Genomic DNA, 15,151 nt, shown 5'->3' on the forward strand with positions numbered 1-15,151 from the left:
TACAAGAGTGAGCAAAGAATGATTGAAGACCATCCTGGGATAGTTTGAAAGTGCTTTCTAGTTATGTGTTAGACAGCATTGCAAGTTGAAAGTATTTCTCCATAGGAGTAAAGCTACAATAGCATGACATTGCTTCAGAGTTAGTGCAGGTATCTCTACAGAGCTCTGCACTGTGGTGTTGACAGATTTATTCACAGCTTTGAACACATTTCATCTGAACTTGTTGATGCCTCTTTTTATGTTGCTGTGCAAACTAATCTTTAAAGCTCAATGGAGCAAGAGGCAAAGATGCCTGTGTTGTCTGTGGCCTGGCTATTCCTGGAAGTAGATGTAAATGAAGGCCTTAGTGCAGACTGATTAGTACAGCTGTGCTGCATGTGTCTGATACTTGCAGTGGGAACTCTGCACTGTGTGTACACACACAGGTCATCAGTAACTTGCTACTATCTACTCCATATATGATGTCCTACGTATCACTGGCTGTTTACTATCTGTAAAGCCCCTTTGATTAAGATTAAGGACCTACAGGTAAGTTACAAGAAAGGCTGGCTTGCACCCCCTGGCTATAGGGGAGGCTTCACAGAGGGAGCTTAACACATTCTCCATCACTTGAGGATATTTTCTCCCAAGTTAGGGGACCTTCATGATGGGTCAGCTCAGCTGGGTCTGGGACTGTTTTTACCAGGGTCTTGGTACAAATAGCCGTGGTGCTGTGAGGATTCTTCAACAGCCATTCATCATGACCTAACAGCAAACCACTTGGGAGGAAGTGGGCATGACACAGTGGTTAATCATTTTATATCTGGTAAACCTGGTTCTCTTAAACCCCCTTGCTGGGATGCACTGGGATAAGTGAGATTTGTGCCCATGCAGCTCTAATATAGTTGGAAGCAAAAACTGGCAGCTTCGGCCTATGCATATCATAGTGAAGCTACTGCACCTTCTGTCTGAAAGTCTTGCAGAGTCTGTTTGCATAGATTTTTCCTGACAGGCATAATTACATATAATGTTATTCATTCTGTTTATAGAACATAGCATGGGATGATACAGTTATTGCTTTAGAGAAGTTTGCAGTCTTTTCTGAAGCAGTTTTAAAATATGATTCATGTGAAAATTGGCATTTGCAGACTTAATGCCAATTTTCACATGAGCTATATACAGACTTTATAGCTAGGCTTCCTATCCCTAGGAGTCCTTCATTTGGTTGCATTTTAAAAATACGCTTTCTAGACAGTAATAAGAAAAAGGATGGAGAGGGGAAAATAGAAGAGTTTGCTTCTGAGAATAACAGCACAGAGCATGATTCCTTTTCTTTACCTCTGAATCATGGTGGTTTTATATTTACTTTTGTATTATTTTCTCTGTCCTAGTTCCATTTAGCACACAGGGTGTTCTGAGCTTAGAATATCCTGAACTCTTTTCTGCAGCCCTTTGGAAAACCTGATCATTTTCTCCTGAAAGTTTTACTGTCAAAATATCTCATCTGCACTCTGTTTTTGCCCTTCATCTTTTGATGCTTAAAAATTAGGTGAAATATATCAGTCTGTAGGAGTCTGATAGCAGAGAACTAGGGCCTGCAAGGGTTTTCTGTGTGGCCAGATCTGTGAGCCCACTGCTGGGCTAAGTCTGAGATGGAACCAGAATATTTGTGTAAGGATCTCTCTCAGAAGACTCAACTGGAATATTTCCTTGCTGTGACAATTAAACTATACCTTCTCCAGGACAAGAACATATTCTTCAATAGGATCCAATATTTCATTCAACCTCCCACCCCAAATCAACCTATCTCACTATTTCATTCCTATAACTAATTTCAGTCATTTTAGCCTATAGGAAGCATACAGCATTTGGCCAGAACAAAATATAAACACTCTAGAAAATTTTGTAATGAAAATCAAATGAGCTCTTATGGAAGAGGAAATATAGAATCCATAGGAATGTCTAGGTTGGAAGATATGTGTAGAAATAATCTGGTCCAACCCTCTTTTGGAAGCAAGGTCTAAGACTGTTATTCAGGGCCTCATCAAGCTAAGTCCTGAGTATTTCCAGTGAGGGATATTCTACCACTTCTCTGTGCAGCCTTTTCCCATGTTTAATTGTTCTAACAGGGAAGAATTTTCCTCGGTCCAGACAGAGCTACCTCTGAGACATTGTTATTTACAAAATTTGTAAGTAAACTGATTTTACCCTCCCTCACCCATTTTTTTCATAGACATCATTGATTCATGTTGTCATACTTGATATACTCACATTCCCTAAATCACCAGGTTGCATCTCCATGTGGTATGACCAAGATAACTTGTGTTACACAGGACAAGGGATGTTGGTTGTCCAGACCAACTCATTGTTGGGCTTCTTGGTGCCTGACATTTTTTTTTTAAACCAAACTTTCCTATTTTAAGTCAGCAGTTGTTAAAGATGGCCCTCTGCCCAATATTTATAAGGACTGAAGCAAGCAAGATCCTGAAGCAATGAGCAGTAACCTTGCTTGTTTTCCTTTGTCTGTTGGAAATAGGTCTGCTTTCTTCATGGGGTAGCAGGAAAAGGAAGGGCTTATGTGATGGCTGCAGCCTTGTTGCTGTCCTTCTGTTAGGATGCAGGATCTTCTGCAGATGAATCATCTCTGCTGTTGTCTTATCTAAGTACAGGTCTTTGGTCTTGATATTAAATAACATTCCTTAGTCTTGCTCCTGAGAGGAGTGTCTTGGGAATCATAGCCTCTTCATCAAAACAGGCTGTTTTTAATCCTTGTCATGCTTTTTCTTGTGCTTACACACAAATGCATGCACTGCCACTCATTTCATTGATACCAATCTTAATGTTTCCGTTACAAATATCTACAATTCAAACTTGGGGCAAGTTGGTTGAATGAATGTTACCCATCCTTCTCTGGTTTATACATGTTGATGAAAATGAATATCAATATATACAAGAAACATTATTGCCAGTGATTTACTGCCACTCTCTCTGTTGGAACTGTCCATAAACCTCTTGAAAAACATTCAAACATCCTTGTTTCTGTTGAAGGAAATCAATTAAATATGACTGGAGGAAAAGTATTCTAATCTGTAACTGCAATTACAGTCCAATATGTGACAGTTTCTCTCCACTAACCTATTTCTAACACAAGCTATGGTAGAATTAGTAATGTTAAGATATTTTTATTTATCTTGCTTAATCCCATAGCTCTCTGAAACCACTGCTCTTTCTGTCACTTTAACCTTCTTTCAAAATTTGCCCAAGCATACTTATTTTTAACTCATCTTTCAACAATTGATTAGAAGAGGTTCCAGAGATAAAAACATTGTTTTTAATCAGTTTGAACTTTAGTTTGAATCCATAATGCCTGAAAATAGGAAGTACTACTTGCCTTTATTGAACCAAGGGACCTTTTATCAAAGTCATCAAAAATGTCACTGGCTCAATGTGAGGAAATTATCTAAGTGTAAGAGCTAGGCCACTGCTTGATTTGTTGAAGAACGGATTAAGTGAGAGGACTATTTTTATAGCTCCCCTCAGAAAAAGTACTTGGAGAATGATGTGGCTTTTTAGCACAGCTAAATACAATAAAATCTATCTGTCACACTGGGAAATAGTGTTTTCTATTAAAAATAAACAAGTTAATTACATTAATCTACTGAAGTATGACATTGACTGAGTAATAAGAGATCTGCTTTTAACTAGTTTATACAAAGGATGAAATTTTGAGGAAAGTTATTCTTACCTAGACCAAATTTCCACAGAAGATAGTTGGGAATTTGTTTACTTAAATAACTACTTTAATACTTGGTCTGGGGTATTCTGTGCAAATCACAGGATGATTATGTTAGTAGGGAAAAGGAAATTCCAGATGCAAAATACCTGCTTACACAGTAGCTCTGTAATCCTTACCCATGTTCTAAAGCATTTCCTCTTGTTTCCCTGTGTGTCCAATGCGGGTCTGAATTCTTGCCCTTGTACAAGTGTGGAATCCAAGCTGCTGAGAAACGGAATTACTTCCTTCTTGTTTTCAACAGAGACCCTAGAAAAGGGCTTCAAGTGGAGTCCAGATTATCTGTGCCTTCCTTAAGAGATCAGTGCTTTGCAGAAGAAAATTCTGAGGCTCCCTCTTTAAAGGAGCAAATGGACCTAGAGGGAAAGGAGGACAGCAGTCCTGTGTGCTGAATGCTTCCCAGTCAGCTGCCACTCATGTTGGGGGGTGAACTGCATGTGTGAAGCCAGTTCATCTTCTCTATATTAACAAAGGTTGCTTCAAAGCAACTGTGCCTTCCTACTTAAGTGTGCACTAATCTCTGATTTTTCTCTTTTGGAGGAGAATGCCAGCTGCCCCTAAATGCTTAATATACCTGGCACTAACCAGTGGGGAGCTTTCTGCTGCAGTTTAGCTTTAAAAAAAAGTGGAGCTCTTGGCACACTTGAAACTTTCAGTAGAAATCTCATGCAAGGGAGGGCAGCATCTTCTCCTCCTTCCTTTTACTTCCCACCCCTTGGTCCCTGTATTGCCTACACAGAAAGTGTGAAGTAGGCTTTGTTACTGGGCTTTTTTTCTGTCTCTTCCTAAGCCATGAAGTCTTGGCTTCTAGAGAAAAGCAGGGCAGGCTTTTTCCTGAGCACATCCAACAGTAGTCTCTGGAAGATATTGTAAAGCTGGAGAAGAGTGGGGAACAGTACTGCTGTACCCTCATCTGTCATATACATAATCCATATAAACAGTACTTGAGTTTTCAGGGGTTCCCTCTGCAGCTTGTTGTCTTCTTGCTCCCTTAAACCTCAGCACAGGCTTTAAGGACCATGATTTTGACCTAAAGTTATGGCTACTTGCACCCATCTCCTGAAGAGAAAACAAACAATTTCTCTTATAGCAAAGCTGTAATAAAACATACCTTGAATGTATCATCCCAGGACTTGCTGCTGCTTTAAGAAGGTTCACACATGCTGTCCCAGCTCCATGGTTATCTGCACTCCTAGTCATCTGCAGCCACATGTTATCCCCGTTTACCTTTGTATAATCAAGGTTGCATGGCATTTGCTATTTTTATTTTGTCAACAAACTAAGACCAACCTTCACATCTCCTCTGTACCTCCTGGGTCTCCATTGTATATTCAGTGTTTGTTCAGTCCCTGTGGATAAAACTGCAGAGTGCACAGAAGAGGTGGAATTTCTCCTTATAATCTAAATTGCTTGCATTCATTAGTTAAGATACCTGACCTCTGTGGTAGCTCGCTGGTAAAATTTTCTTTCAGACCTCTTATTACCTTTTCACTGTTTCCTATTTTTGATCTAATTTTCTATCCTGAAGCTATTATTTTAACCTATGTACCATAACTCTCTGCCTTATTCAATTATCTTCAGTGTGGAAACTTATTACTCTGAAAATAAAGTGCATGAAACACTACAGTTCCCTTGCTCCTGCTGTAGCAGTAATACCTCTTCAGAATGAAAGTGAGTTAGTTTAAACAGGACTCTTATGAGTCCACATTGGGTTTTTAGAATCAAATTATTCACATCAAGGTCTTTCATAATACATCCTTCAAAACCTTTCTTCTCCTACCCCCCCCTTCTCCCTTAACTAAGCTAAGTAGGCTATAATTTGCCACAATATATTTTGTGGCCTTTTTCTATTTTCTTTCAATAGTGGTTGCAAGTTTCCTGTTTTCCAGTCCTCTGGAGTGTGTCCTGTGACTAGAAAACAAAGCTCCATCCTTTTTGTCCTCTGGAAAGTTTGGTGCAAAATAACTGTTTAACAAATCTGCCATCTTCATCTTTGTTGCCAATTCCCTACTATCATTTTTTAGTGGATCAATTTTCTCGTTTATGGCCTGTCAACTGAGAATATATGTGAAGAGTCCTTTATTGTTAGTTGAACATTCCCTGGCAATTTGGGTGTGTTTTTTGTTTTTACACCTCTAACTTGAAAGAAATATGAATCCAGTTTAGCTTGGTAGCAAAAGTAAATGGCAATTAAAAACGTCAGGCATTTTTTTTGATTGCAATTTGAATAACAGTTCTACTCTATCATTAGAGGACAGCCCCAATGAAGCTAAAGGAGGATTGCATGCTTCTGTATTTTTGGATATTCAGATCCACATCGAAGGCTTATGGCAGACCGCTGCAATATCATCAAAGTGCTGGTGCATATCCCACCCTCTGATCAAAATGCTCTGTTCTTCTTGATACTGGTGTAGACAGAGGCTCTTCTGGAGCCCCTTCCATGACTGTGTGGGGTAGAGAGCTTCAGAGAGCCTGTGAGTGCAGAGCATGTAGTATCTCCAACCGGATAGTATGGAAGCTTGAAAATAGAGAATACCAGTTTTTGGCTGTGTCCATCAAACTAAATAGGGAAATCAATTTACATTCAATAACACAATTTTTTTCCTCTGCTGTGAAAGGTATAGATCCTTGCTTTGCTACTTGAATACACTTCTGATTGCAGCTCATTCATGGGAAAGAAATGGCATTTCTTTGATCAGCATTTGTTAAATTCTAGTGAGCTTACCATGAGAAGAAGCTTATTTTGCCTAGATTGCATTTCTTGTATGTTTGGATGCTTTCAAAACAGATAATCGGAAAGCTCTCTTAAATCCACTTTCAGTTTCCATGTAGAATAGAAGGTGTTCAGTTCAACTGCATAAGCCTGCAAACCCAAGCTTACTCATGGTGTTTGTGTGGTAAAATGGAAGTTTTGAAAGAAGCTTAGTTTAAGACTTTTACAAACATGGACCACATTATTGTACGTTCAGTAGTGGTGCTTGTCCTTAAAACTTGTTTGTTCTCTCCCATTTCAGCAGCTTAAGAGGAGCTGTAACATTTTCCTTAAAGGCTTTTCAGGTGCTAGAGCCCTGCTGGTCATGATGGGGAAGAAGTCTATAATTCATAGAAGGAAAAATCAGCACTAGATCCTCAGTATTACTTCATTATGGAAGCTTCTTCAGGCTTCATTGCCCTTCTGAAATGTATCTACTTCCTGGCAGGTGCATGCTTCAAACTCCCATATCTTGCCAAAAAGTAACAAATTAAAAATGCAATTCAGACTGCTGCTTGACCAGACCAATTTCTCATGCATGTTTTAAGTGTTAACTCAATCCAAAGAGCTGATGTTTTTGTGTCAGAATAACTTTCTGTTGGAATGTCTGTTTCAATAGCTTAAAAGCATTCTTAATAACTTTCTCCAGATGTTTAATAACAAAAATAGGCCTTAAGGTATGGAAAGAGTCCATTTTGTTTTGACTTTATGTAAAAAATTATAATGCAGTGTGATCATGCTCAATGCGAAACATTCTAAATGATTAAACGAATAGTGGAGCAGAATGCAGCCTTAACTGGATTTGCAGGGGATTGCCATTCAGAGGGACCTCATGATGCCAGAGGGCTGGGTGATAGAAACCTGCAAGTCCAACAAAAGTGACACTGAAGTCCTGCACCTGACTAGGCAGAAATAACCCCATATAGCAGTACAGGTTGGGGTCTGCCTGGATGGATGTGGTAGGCAATAGCAGAAGCTGAGTTAGTGGTGTGCTCTCACTGCGGTTGAGGTTAGCCACACAAGGGGCTGCAGTAATAAGGATGCAGCCCTGGGGCTGAGGGAAGGGATTGTTCAGCACTTGCGAGATGCCATCAAAAGGCCATGGCCCACTTCTGCCCCCCCCTCCCAGCACAAGAGATTAACTAGAGCCAGTGCAGTGGAGAGTTCCCAAGGTGGTGAAGAGGCTGGAGCCCACAGTATCTCAGGAGAGGCTGGGGGCCCTGGATTTGTTAAATCAGGAGAAGTGAAGGCATGGGACAGTGGGGGGATCTTTAGCTGCTTATAGAGAGTTTCTGGAGAAGATGGAGAACAGACTCTTCTCTGAAGTGCACAGTGAAAGGATGAGTCAACTGCTGCAAATTGCAGGGAGGTTATGAGTAGATGTAAGGGAAAACTCTCAATGGAAGTGGTCAGACCTGGAACAGGCTGCTCAGAGAGGCTCTGGAGATTTTTCAAAACTTGACTGGACAAGGCCCTGAGCAACCTAACTGACTTTGAAGGCAGCCTGACTTTGAGCAGAGAAGTTGGATTAGAGGACCCTCAGAGGCTGCTTTCTCTCTAAACTCTTCTGTGAAAAACTGTAATAGTTTGGTATAAGGCTGGATCAGAACATCGATAAAATGGATATTTTTTGATCTGTCAGAATGTGAAGAGAAAGTCAATCCTATGAACAAAGAACGCTGGGTTTCAAAACTGTTCCCATCCAAACTGCAGTGAGGGTGTTGTTGATTCAGTGTTAAAATTGTCGTAAATCTAAATGAGTTTAAATCTTACACTTCCAGTCATCTTTTAGTTCAGGCAAATAGGGTATAGCCTTACACCAGTGATGATAAATAAGACTTTCTCCTATTTTGCTGCCTGGCATGCTAAACAATGAGTAGCAACATGACCTGTATAATTGGACTCCAGTTTGTTAATAATGTTTCCTAAGGCAGTGCTTAAGGACTACAAGAGGTAGCAAGCCCACTGTGCTAAGCACTCTACCAGCACACTGTGTTAGGTATTTTCTTATATTGCAGAACATCTAATTGTTCTAATTAATTTGACATCTGGAGTTATACTATACAAAATAAATAAAAAGATTGTGCTGGGCTCAAGGAGTGGAACTGAACAGCCAATGGGTATTTTTATAAAATTTACTCAAACCTAATTTTTCCTTGTGTGTATGTTCACAAAAATCTTAGCGTTCATTTTAAATCCTTGAGTGTTCATAGAAAAAAAACCTGCATATTTGATTTTAAGAATCTGCATTTAACAGCTCACATTGGTTATATAATTTAAATGGCATTACTTTTGGTTCCTGCTTGAATGCTTAATAAAACTTACAGCACTTACAGTGCATATTGCAGACTGTGTGTGCTTTAAAAGTTATGCTAGTTAGTTCTACAAGTTAATTTAGGAGGAGGCAGCTTATATTGCAGCTTATGTACTTGATTTTAATAGGGACAACTGAAACTATCTACAAGACTAAAATTATTTACTGAAGCAATTTGAGAATACATTTTAATGAAGTGCAGATAAGAGCATTTTGCATATTGCTTGGAGAATTCATAAATAGGGAAAATATTCTGAATGAATACCCTAGCTCTCAGAGATAATATAAGTGAAGATCAGCCCCTATTTATTTATTTATTTATTTTAGACCAATGTTCTCTCTGGGTGGCTAAGGTGGAGGTATGCTTCAAAAAAGCACACCCAAGTACAATACCTTTGGCTGTTTAGCTAGTGAAGAAAGGGCTCCTGATAGTTAAGGTAATCCAGATGTTTTCCTTCTACTGATAAAATGTTCTTTTAGCTGTTACTTATTAATCTTACTGATGTGGAGGGGAAAAAAGACAAGACTCTTCAAGAGAAAGAGTACAGCTGCTGGCATTGAGGGTGCTTATAAATGATGGGGAAGGACAGATTGCACCCTTTCAGCTTTGGGCTTGATAGAAGCCTTTGTCAAAGACTGCTTCAGTGGAGTGTAAGGGGCAGGAGGCAGTCTTCAGAGAGCCTACCCTGGACTTTGGGGAGGTGGGGGGGAACAGACTGTAAAGTGTTTCATAAAAATGAAAGAGGAGATAGGGCAGTAACTGGGAGAGATGGGCAGAGTCACAGGAAGAGGTGGTAGGGAGAAAGATTAAATTTTGTGACTTGGGGGCAAATATGCCAGAGGAGAATTAGAGATTAAATGAAGAAAGAGAAAGGAAACATGAGATCTTAATGACTGGAGCAAATGAAAGAGAAAGCAGATGAGAAATGCCTGTCTGCTGCAAGAGAAAAAGTGTTACAGGAGAAAAATGGGAAAGGGAGGTAAGAGAGTAAAGGCAAAGACTACATTTTGTTAATCTTCTGTGTAGCTAGGGAAATGGAGACAGGTGAGGGGAAGGAAAATGAACCAGAAGTGTAAAAAAGATTCATCATCTAGGATTCAGTTAAGATGAACAAATTGTGGGCATTCGCTTAGGAAGATGGTTTTGTAATGGAGAAAGTCAGCCTGTTCCTGGGATTTCCTCAAACTCTGTGGCATGCCACAAATAGTGAAAGATGATTTGGGGAGTGTTGTCAGAAAAGAACTGATGTTACTACTACCATTAGCAAAAGCTGAAGCTTGAGGAGAATCAACTCTACATGAAAGAACACTGAAAGTGGATGCCAGCTCATCAGCATAGATGGAACTAGAAGTCAGCAGGGTTGGGCTGTTGGATAGATGGGGTACGAAGTGGTGCTGGGTGGTGGTGGAAGGAGGGACAAAGAGGTGGTTAGTGAGGAAAATCTGGTGGCAGAGAGGAAGCCAAGACAGATGAATGCAGCCTTTGAGTGAATGGAAAATTTATAAAGGCAACTGCAATGGAGTTTTTGGGCAACTGAATAGCCCTTGCTATTGCTAGTAATCGCAGAATATAAATTCTTTTCCTACCTATGTGAACTTCCATTTTACTGTTGGTTAGATTGCCTGTCCCTATTGCACCTAATAGGAGATTGTACAAGAACTTGATTGCTCTCGTTGTTAGAAGCCTACTTTCCAAAAAATCCCTAGATCGTAGCCATTTGTTCTCTTACTGGTACCAGCCTTCAGTTTCAAGTAGCTCCAGCTTAAATAGCTCTTATTCTCTTCTATAAGATAGTGTCTGTATCCCTAGCAGATGTTTTTGCTTCTTCTCAAAAAAAAAAATTCAAAATGTGAACCCAGCTGACCATAACTGTATACCATATTCTGTCAGGCCTTCATAGTGCATTTACAAGAGTACTGATAACTTTGGGCTCTGGAAGTGGCCTGCACTTGCTGTTTTCACAGTTGCCTAACAATAGTTTGTCATCCCATAAACAACACCCAGGCTGAAAGAGGGCTCCAGACTGAATGAAGATGGGAAGAAAAGGGTATAGCTACCTTGGAGCTGGAAGGCTCATCATCAGGGAGACCAAAGTGTTTATATACACTACTGAGAAAGGAGAGAGTGAAATAACTAGAAAGGCTGATGGAGAGGATGCTGTTGCATGGATTTTAAGTGACCTCCATTTTAAAGGGGAAGAGATTAGATGAACTGACAGCATGGTTCAGAAAAGAAAATGCCAAGGGGAGGAGGTGATGTGAGATGCACCTTGTGCCCTGGAGAGAGCTCCTCTCCTTTTCCTAAAGGAAAGGTTAGAAGAGATTCAGCAGGCTGGGGGCCAGAAGCTTAGACATAAACTGTGTCTCAGTCCTCAAAGTAGCCTTCACAGTGGAGAGCAAGTTTTAGGATTGTGACTTCAGTTGACATACAGTGGCAACACAAACAGGAGATCTCATTGGAAACCCTACTCTCCATTCATGCTAATTTTTCTTTACCTTCCCTCATCTGTGTTGTGCCTTCTGTCAGAGTGAGCTATCTAAAGCCCAGGCAGGGTTTTCTGTGCTCTCTGCTTCTCAGCTAGCCCACTGCTGAGGTTACACAAATAAATACTTAAGTTTGTAGATTCCAGCTGGATGCAATCTACTTGCAATCACTAAATGTAGTTTTTATATCCTTCCAGGGACCAAAGAGTATTGCAATAATAAAGCTGTAATTTCCCACTTGAACAACACAGAAAAGGAGACACACTCAAATATCTACAGACTGGACCTTGTTCCATTTACCAATATTAAGATGACCTTTTGGTTGCTGTGGCACAGTCTGGTATTTTGAAGCAAAAATAGATTAAAGATCCTGAGACTAAAGCTTGGAGATCAGCAGTTAAACTTCAGCAATAGAATGCATCTGACAAAGTTCTAAGGGGTGATTTTTCTCTTTTCCACCCTATAAAATGTTATCAATAAGGTCATAAAGAAATGACAAAAAATTAAGAGCTTAGAAAAAATTTGACTGAACTTCCAGTTTTAGTGACTGGACTCTAACAAGACCAAATCACACCCTTCCTCCTGGCCCAGGAGTCATATGCTGAAAATGACTGACTGAATTATCTGAGCTAAGAAAAGAAATTAGGAAGTGTGACTTCAGCTGGAAGATGATGCTGTTCCTTATTGCAATATTTTGATTAGCTTGCTGAAGAAAAAGCCCTGTATTGAGCTTGATGTAGAGCTCCCCTGTCTTGCCCCCCTAACAGGGCACCCAGGGTCCTCACCCTGGCAGAGCCTGGATGATGGAGAATCATCTGGCCCTTCCAGCTCATGTCTGCAGTATGGCAATGCCCAGCCAGTGCTGCAGAAGGACAATGTCTGCTAACCTGGGCAGTGTCACAAAGTCTTAGCCTGTGTCTGTGCTGAAGTTTGTGTCCACACAATCACAGAATGGTTGAGGTTGGAAGGGACCTCTGGAGATCATCTAGTCCAACCCCCCTGCTCAAGCAGGGTCACTTAGAGCACATTGCTCAGGATTGCATCCAGGCGTGTTTTGAATATCTCCAGAGAAGGAGACTCCACAACCTCTCTGGGCAACCTGTGCCAGTGCTCTGTCACCCTCACAGTGAAGAAGGTTTTCCTCATGTTCAGATGGAAGTGTCTGTGTTTCAGTTTGTGCTCATTGCCTCGCGTCCTGTCGCTGGGCACCACTGACAAGAGTCTGGTCCCATCCTCTTGACACCCTCCCTTCAGACACTTGTACACATTAGTAAGATCTCCTCTCAGCCTTCTCTTCTCCAAGCTAAACAGGCCCACCTCTCTCAGTCTTTCCTCATAAGAGAGATGCTCCAGTCCCCTAATCATCTTTGTAGCCCTTCGCTGCACTTGTTCCAGTAGTGCCACATCCCTCTTGTACTGGGGAGCCCAGAACTGGACACAGTACTCCAGATGTGGCCTCACCAGGGCTGAGTAGAGGGGGAGGATCACCTCCCTCGACCTGCTGGCAACACTCTTCCTGATGCACCCCAGGATACCACTGGCCTTCTTGGCCACAAGGGCACATTGCTGCCTCATGCTTAACTTGGTGTCCACCAGCACTCCCAGGTCCTTCTCCCACAGAGCTGCTTTCCAGCAGGTCAACCCCCAACCTGTACTGGTGCATGGGGTTGTTCCTCCCTAGGTGCAGGACCCTGCACTTGCCTTTGTTGAACTTCATGAGGTTCCTCTCCGCCCACCTCTCCAGCCTGTCCAGGTCTCTCTGAATGGCAGCACAGCCCTCTGGTGTATCGGCCACTCCTCCCAGTTTGGTATCATCAGCAAACTTGCTGAGGAGGCACTCTGTGCCTTCATCCAGGTCACTGATGAAGAAGTTGAACAAGACTGGACCCAGTTCTGACCCCTGGGGGACACTGCTAGCTACAGGCCTCCAACTAGACTCTGCACCGCTGATCACAACTCTCTGAGCTCTGCCATTCAGCCAGTTCTCAATCCACCTCACTGTCCACTCATCTAACCCACACTTCCTGAGCTTGTCTATGAGGATGTTATGGGAGACAGTGTCAAAAGCCTTGCTGAAGTCAAGGGAGACAACATCCACTGCTCTCCCCTCATCTACCCAGCCAGTCATTCCATCAGAGAAGGCTATCAGATTGGTTAGGCATGATTTCCCCTTGGCGAAGCCATGCTGACTACTCCTGATCACCTTCTTGTCCTCCACATGCTTGGAGATGGCCTCCAGGATGAGCTGCTCCATCACCTTTCCAGGGATGGAGGTGAGGCTGACTGGCCTGTAGTTCCCTGGGTCCTCCTTCTTGCCCTTTTTGAAGACTGGGGTGACATTGGCTTTCTTCCAGTCCTCAGGCACCTCTCCTGTTCTCCATGACCTTTCAAAGATGATGGAGAGTGGCTTGGTGTCACGCTGTCATGCTATGAAGGTTCGATAGCAACGACTGAGACAGTAATATAATAATAATAAAAAAGATGTTTATTTCCTCACACAAGTTCTTGGATTAGTAACATCCATTAAAACAATGCGATTACTAATTTAGAAAGGATAACACAAAACCATCAGTTACTAATTTAGAAAGGATAACCTGAAACCGTCGATTACTGCGTTATTAATTGGAAGGACTGCTTATCCCTACTTGAAAGCTTTCTTGTTCACTCTCCTAGTGAGAGGGCTCTCAACCTCGAGGAGTTACCTTAACCCAGCGTCCCAGGAAAAGGGGAGGGGGGGGATACTCACGGTCCAGCCGGAGAGGATGATCAGGTCACGTTCCCGTCCCTGCTCAAACTCTCCTAGCTCCCAAGTCTCTTTTTATACGGCTGGGGCTCTGGGCAAACACTGCTTTTGCTGACTTTTGTGAGTTTCACAATCGCAGGACTGTCTGTTTGTCTGCTTGGGGGGGGGGACCCTGCTAGCGAAGCAAGACCACAACACCTCCGTATTGTTTCTTCCCTCCCCGGGGGTCCGTGCAGATTCCAGGTGGCAGACTTCACTTCTCCAGTCTTGTTAATCATTCCGCAGCCTTGCGCATATCAGTCCTTGCGCATATCGGTTGGTAGACTTCTTTAGTCCTGTTAAGTCCTCTGTTCAGCAGCTTTGTGCACGTCAGCTCTTGTGCTATCAGTTCTTCTGCATATCAATTGACAAACTTCAGTCCTGTTAACTCTTCACTCGCCCGTCAGTCCACCCCGTGACCAGAGTCACAGCCGTACACCCCCCCCTTTTTTGCCCCTCAAGGACAATCATGGGTTTGATCTTGTTGTTGCAAAGGCAAATAGCCTGTTTTTAAAGCATTTACCTTAGCAAAGATTGTGCGTAATATTAAAGCTTTCAAGCAGACAAAAGCAATACATATAATGATTATCATGAGTACAATTATTATGACAGTTTGTAAGCCCGACGCGAGCCAAGCTGATACAGACAGTCCGAAATTTTGGAACAATTTTTGCAGCCAATTAAACCCGTTATCATTATGCTGTTTAATGTCCAAAGCTAGGTGTTTAAGGTTTGTGATCTCCCCTTCAATCAGGGTCGAATGGTCACTCAGATTGAAGCAGCACATGCCTTTGAATTCTTCACATCCATGGTTGTGTCGTAAAAGAAGATAGTCAACTGCCGCTCTGTTTTCTAATACACCGGCACGCAAGGCTTGCACATCTCTAAGCATTGCTGATAAGGCAGCAGAAGTGGTGTTGATAGTTTTAGCTAAAGAACATGCAATCTTTTTTATAGCTTGATAGTTCATAGCAACTCCCACCCCAGGTGTAAGGAATGCTGCAGCTGAGATTTGTGATGCTGAGAATAAGATTACTTCTGAATTAC

Source organism: Apteryx mantelli, chromosome 2 (assembly GCF_036417845.1).
Source record: "Apteryx mantelli isolate bAptMan1 chromosome 2, bAptMan1.hap1, whole genome shotgun sequence".
Taxonomy (NCBI): Eukaryota; Metazoa; Chordata; class Aves; order Apterygiformes; family Apterygidae; genus Apteryx; species Apteryx mantelli.